Source organism: Acomys minous (assembly GCF_964271855.1).
Source record: "Acomys minous genome assembly, chromosome: 2".
NCBI lineage: Eukaryota > Metazoa > Chordata > Mammalia > Rodentia > Muridae > Acomys > Acomys minous.
The window spans coordinates 54,753,762-54,759,176 of NC_140484.1; the positions used below are offsets into that span (position 1 = coordinate 54,753,762).

The 5,415-nt window shown below is 52.2% G+C and overlaps 1 long non-coding RNA gene across 1 annotated transcript; it reads left to right on the forward strand.

The window, feature by feature from the left end:
* Nucleotides 1-2,518: 2,518 nt before the first annotated feature.
* Nucleotides 2,519-4,982, forward strand: LOC311583393. Its single transcript, XR_014774486.1, has 3 exons — nt 2,519-2,725; nt 3,307-3,361; nt 4,828-4,982. It is a non-coding gene; the product is annotated as an uncharacterized lncRNA (long non-coding RNA).
* The last annotated feature ends 433 nt before the right edge of the window (nt 4,983-5,415 follow it).

The window sequence follows — 5,415 nt, forward strand, 5'->3', positions numbered from 1 at the left end:
ACTCACACACACACACACTCACACACAAGTGTAATTTTAAGATTTATTAAAATAGTATTTACTAATGAAATAGGCCTTAGGAAAGGAAAGTGTTCTCTCCACAGGGACTCTGGAACACCTGAGGAAGGGCAGCAGGCTGAGAGTGCTCTCTGCTAGGCAGGTGGAGGCCTGTGCTGCCCAGAATGGGAACTATATAGACTTCCTGGGCTGCTGTGACAAATGACCACATATGGGTGGTTGAAAACAACAAGGCTCCTCCACTGTCTTTCATCTTGGAAGACGCAAGTGTAAACTCAAGGAGGCAGTATGGCTGCCAGGGGCGTTCTCCGGGGCCTGGAGAGGGCTCCTGATGCTCCTGGTCCCCACAACCTGGTGGTTTACAGAAACTCATGGTATCCCAGCTTGCACCATGGTACCCAAACTCTGCCTCCATCCTAGTTGAGGCCTCATGTGGCCCTCTGTTTTAGAGGGACAGCAGTTGCTCAGTTAGGGTCCAGTGACCTCAACCTGAGTCACATGAGCAAAAGCTATTCCCAAATAAATCTGAGGTCCACCTTTCCACCCAGGCATCAGATATGGAATGCGGAGCGTTGGGAATGGAAGGCTGCCCGAGCAGCTCCGTTGCTGGAGAGAGAAGATTGGGATGTGACCCTGAGCAACCCCAGAGGTTTCAGAGGGCAAGGAGTCTCAGAGGAGAGCCAGGGGGTTGTGTTACAGGAGGGAGGGGAGGGAGGATGAGGAGTCAGTGAGGAGAAGGCTGTGGGCTCTCAACAGAAGCTCTAAGACAGCGGGATGACACACTCCTGGAACCTCAGCCTGCAGAGGCTGAAGCAGGACTGTGAATTCTCGGAGACTCAGGAGCATCATTGCAGCCTGGGCTCCATTGTATACACACACACACACACACACACAGAGAGAGAGAGAGAGAGAGAGAGAGAGAGAGAGAGAGAGAGAGAGAGAGAGAGACATGTGCCCAGGCACAACTACCGGACTTTGCTGAGAACCAGCCCAGGGACTGTCTACATGGAACTGGGTTTTCATATTTCAGAGGCTAACGTGAAGATGAGGAAGCCATGGCGTGTGAAGTCCAGGATGCAGAAATCCGGCTAGAGCCAGGAGTTTAGAGCAGAAACTGCAACGCCTCGTGCAGAGTGCAGGGCTTCAGACTGTCTGCCCTCATTTGTCATTGAGCAGGCTCCAGTGTCTACACCAGTGTCATGTGTGTCTGTGGCCCAGCCTCTGAGATCTCCATGGATGTCTGGGTTTAACCTTGCCTGGGCCCTGGCTGCATATGTGCTGTGCCCTTTGCCTTCTGGGGCAACTGGGCATGTGGATCCCGCTGGGGTAGCCATCTTTTTTTTTTTTTTTTTTTTTTAATGCAGAGCAAAGATCTGGACCCAGAGCCCACACTCTGTCCTTTCTATCTCTCCTGCACCACCACCCCACCCCACCCCACCCCACCCCACCCCCGCCGATGGGGAGCCCTCTTCTAGTTGGCTTTCTTCTAGTTTTTGTTGGAGGTCATTATCTGAAGCCCCATTATCCTTGGGCAAGTCACTGCCTGGCCAGTGGGTGGGGGCGGCCGGGCAGCCTGCCCCCACACAGCCACATCCTGAGCTTACACATCGGGGTGGGCGTGGGAAAGCAGGGGAGAGAGAGTGCGTGGCCATTCGTACCAGCTAGCCAGCGAGGGCTCTTCTCTGCTGTTTTCTGGGTGTCCCAGACGCAACAAGCTGTCACCGGACAGAAGGAGATGGGATCAGGGACCATTTTCCTGTGGCAGAGCTATAGGATCATCCAGGTCTCTAGGAAGAGGCAAGGGGCCTCCTGGCCTAGATGGGCACTGCCTCCAGACTTGTGAGGTTCTCGTCCCTCTGCCTAGGCCTCTCTGTCCTCTACTCACATGACTTCCTTATTCATTCATTCTTTTGGCCTCGAACTCACAAGAGATCTGCTTGCCTCTGCCCTCTTATTCAGTCTTAAAGTTGACTCTTCTGGACAGCCCCTGTATTCCTCAGCACTCAGACCCCATGTTTCTCATCTCCACGTTTCTAAAGCAGTCACTATCTCTCTTTCTTTCTTACGATGCAATTTAGCTTCAAAGCCGTGTCTCGTTGCCGACCTATCATCTTAGGCCCTGGCAGCACAGGTCACATGAGTGGGCTGTATTGGGCAGGAGCCAGATTCACTGCCTCATCGCCTAGCCCCACCCATTGCCTAGGGCTCTTGGCTTCTCCTCCCCCACCCCCACTGGGAACAAAGGCAGCCAGGATCAGAAAGAAGCATGGGGGGGTGGGGGGGACAGAAGCAGGCATGGAACGGGGGTCCTCAGCAGGAAGAGGTGAGAAGCCCCTCTAATGCAAGCAAGCCATTATCCAACATGAAGGGCTAGGCCAAAAACAGTTAGGGCAGGGAGGACAGCCAGTGCAAAGGCCTGGGCCAAGAACCAGCCAAGCAAGTTTGAGGGCCACAGAAAAGGTGGTGTGAGAGTTTTGTTCCAAGTGTGTCAGAAGCCAGGGATAAGTGTGGCCCGACGATGCCAGCTCTGGGGAGCGAGGTCTGTCTAATGTTGGCTGCCCATGAGCTCAGGAGAAAGGACAGCGAGCACTCTGGAAGGTTGAAGGCCTCTGGGCCTCCACTCCCCTCGACTGCCTCTCTGCCCTGCAGACACTGCAAACCAGGATATGGAAAATTCCAGAGAAAGCCAAACAGGATGGCTTGGCAGGTAGAGGTACTTGCCACCAAGCCTGACAACCGGAGTTCAGGCTTAGGGACCCATCTGGGGGAAGGAGAGCTGACTCCAAAGCTTGTCCTCTGGCTTCCACATATGCTCTAGGGCTTGCATGCATCATCTCCACCCTGCCCCGTGATAGATAGATAGATAGATAGATAGATAGATAGATAGATACATACATACATACATACATACATACATACATACATAGCAGAAAAAGTGGTCTGTGCTCAGGGTGGCAAGATGTATTTCATATTCCAGTTCCCGGGGTCAGGATAAGACTGGGAGAAGCTGGTCAGAGACTGAGGGAACCTACTTTTCAGGTGGTGCAGGGGTGTGGGTGTATAGGGGGGGTAGGGGTAGGGTGGTGTAAGCTCAGCAGCAGAGCACCTTTGAACCTGCAAGGCCCTGGGTGCCATCCCCAGCACCACCAAACAACAACCAAAACCACAGTTGTGATGCTGGGCTGGCACCAGTGCCTACACAGACTAGACAAGTATTTTCCTACTGGGCTGTAGCTCAGCCCATCTGCCCTCCCTCTTTTTTTTTCCTCTTCTCTCTTTCTTTGACAGGGTGTACTTGAACCTTCAATCCTTCTGCCTTAGCGTCCAAAATGCTGGATTATGGGTATGTATTACTAGATCTGGGGCAGTGTGTGTTGGAGGGCGGGGTAAAGAAATAAAACCAGGTGCAGAGATAAATATCTGTAATCCCAGCACTAGGGAGGCTGAGGTAGGAGGATTGCAAGCTTGAGGCCAGCCAGAGCTATACACATAGTGAGTTCCAGGTCACTCTGAGAAACGGAGATCTCCAAAACCCAATTAAAAAAAAAAAAAACAAAGAAAGAAATGCACTTGCCTGCCCCATCCCTGCAGATGGTAGCCAGGTCCCTGAATCTGCCCTTATCCCCCAGCATTTGGCGATTCCTTCGTGCTGCCCTGTGTGTCACAGTGTCAACAGGAGGCACGCAAGATGCTTAAGCTAAGCGTGGAATAACATTTATCAGAACCTGAGCACTTTCCAGCTGGCTACACCAGCCATGCAGCAGGGCCTTAAAGTGATAAAAATGTGTCCTCTCTGTCCTGGGGACCAAAGGTTCACAGCCAGCAAGAGTTAGAAGAGGCAGCTATGCTGGCTATGTCACTAGGGTTCTTTGACATCTCTCCACGGCCTTTTGCTGGCACCTCTGTCCTTTCTTCCACTACAAGGCCAGTCATTCTCTGAGGGCCCGCCTCCATCCAGGAAGGCACTTGCTCAGAAAATCCGGGGTCCCCAAGAGGTGAGAGGGTGTTCCATTCTTTCCTCTCCTTCCCAGTAGAAGCCACACATATCTTCTGTGGCTCTTTAGTCTGCAACTGTCAGTGGGAAGGAGTCTCAAGGCTGTGAGAAGGAGGAAAGCCCACTTCTGTCCCTGCCCTCCCCCCATCAAGCTTAGAGCATCCTGTCCCTGTCCTGCAGAGCACTTCCCACTTTGTAATGGAATGGAACGGTTGGTGTCATTACTGCTGTGGACTTAACCAACTCCCCACCCATCACCAGCTGGGAGGTTCTCAAGGGCTGCAAGCAAGCCATAGAAGACATAAGGATCCCTACTGTGTGTCTGTCCACCCACACTGGTGGACTGGCACCCTGGCCTAGCTCATGGTGGAAGGAAGTAGACTGCTTCCCTACACCAGGACCACTGTGGGCCTGTCTCTGTGTGCTGGCCTGAGTGAGGCTACCTTGACATGCATGGGATTTGTGGGAGTCCTGGGAGGGATCCCACACATGTCCACTCTGCCTCTGGCACAGCTCCCAGTGCTCTAACACAGACAAGCCATATTCGCTGTTTGTACAGTGTAAGTAGTCTCAGGCTGTGTGCCTCTGCACCTGGCCCACCACACCCTCCTTGGATTTTCCGGGAAATCTGGTTCCTGGAAGCCAACTGCAGTGGCAGCTCCTCCTGGCATAGATGTAGTTCCTCCTGTGTCACCTGCTCAAGGAAGCATTACTAAGAGTGACCTATTTTACCGAAGTTAAAAGAAGACACCTCTCCATCCTCACTACCCTTCTCTCTCCTGATCACTCTCAGTAAGACTTCTGTACTACCACAGGACAGAAGGGATGGAACATCGTACCACCCCCTACCTCCCACTGCTCCATCTTGGCTGAGCTGGCAAGAATTCAGGACTATGTGGAAAGGGCTGGTACCCAGAGGCCCAGAGACCAGTCACAGTGGGTTCCAGCATGTCAGAAGAGGAGACCTGGCCACCCTACCATCCAACCAGTGGTGAGGAAGAGGCATGGTGCACCAGACATGTGCGGATCTATAAAGCGCGAGAACATCACACGTGTAAGGGCCAGGCAGCATACTTCTGTGACAACCACATGTGTGCTGTGGCACATGTACGTCGCCCATAAATGTAAACATAACTTTAACAGTTTGAAGCTACTTCCATAAAGATCTAGTTGTTTAAAAATCATATTACATTTTGACATATTCATTGGGGAGGGCATGTGTATGTCACAGCAGCTGTGAAGGTCAGAGGACAACTAGCCGGAGTTAGGTTTTTTTCTTTTTAGCATGTGGGTCCTGGGTATCGAACTCAGGTTGTCAGGTTTGCCACAAGCATCTGTACCCACTAAGCCATCTTGTGAGCCATTTTTTAAAAAATAAAGCAAATGAGCCAGGTGTGGTGGCG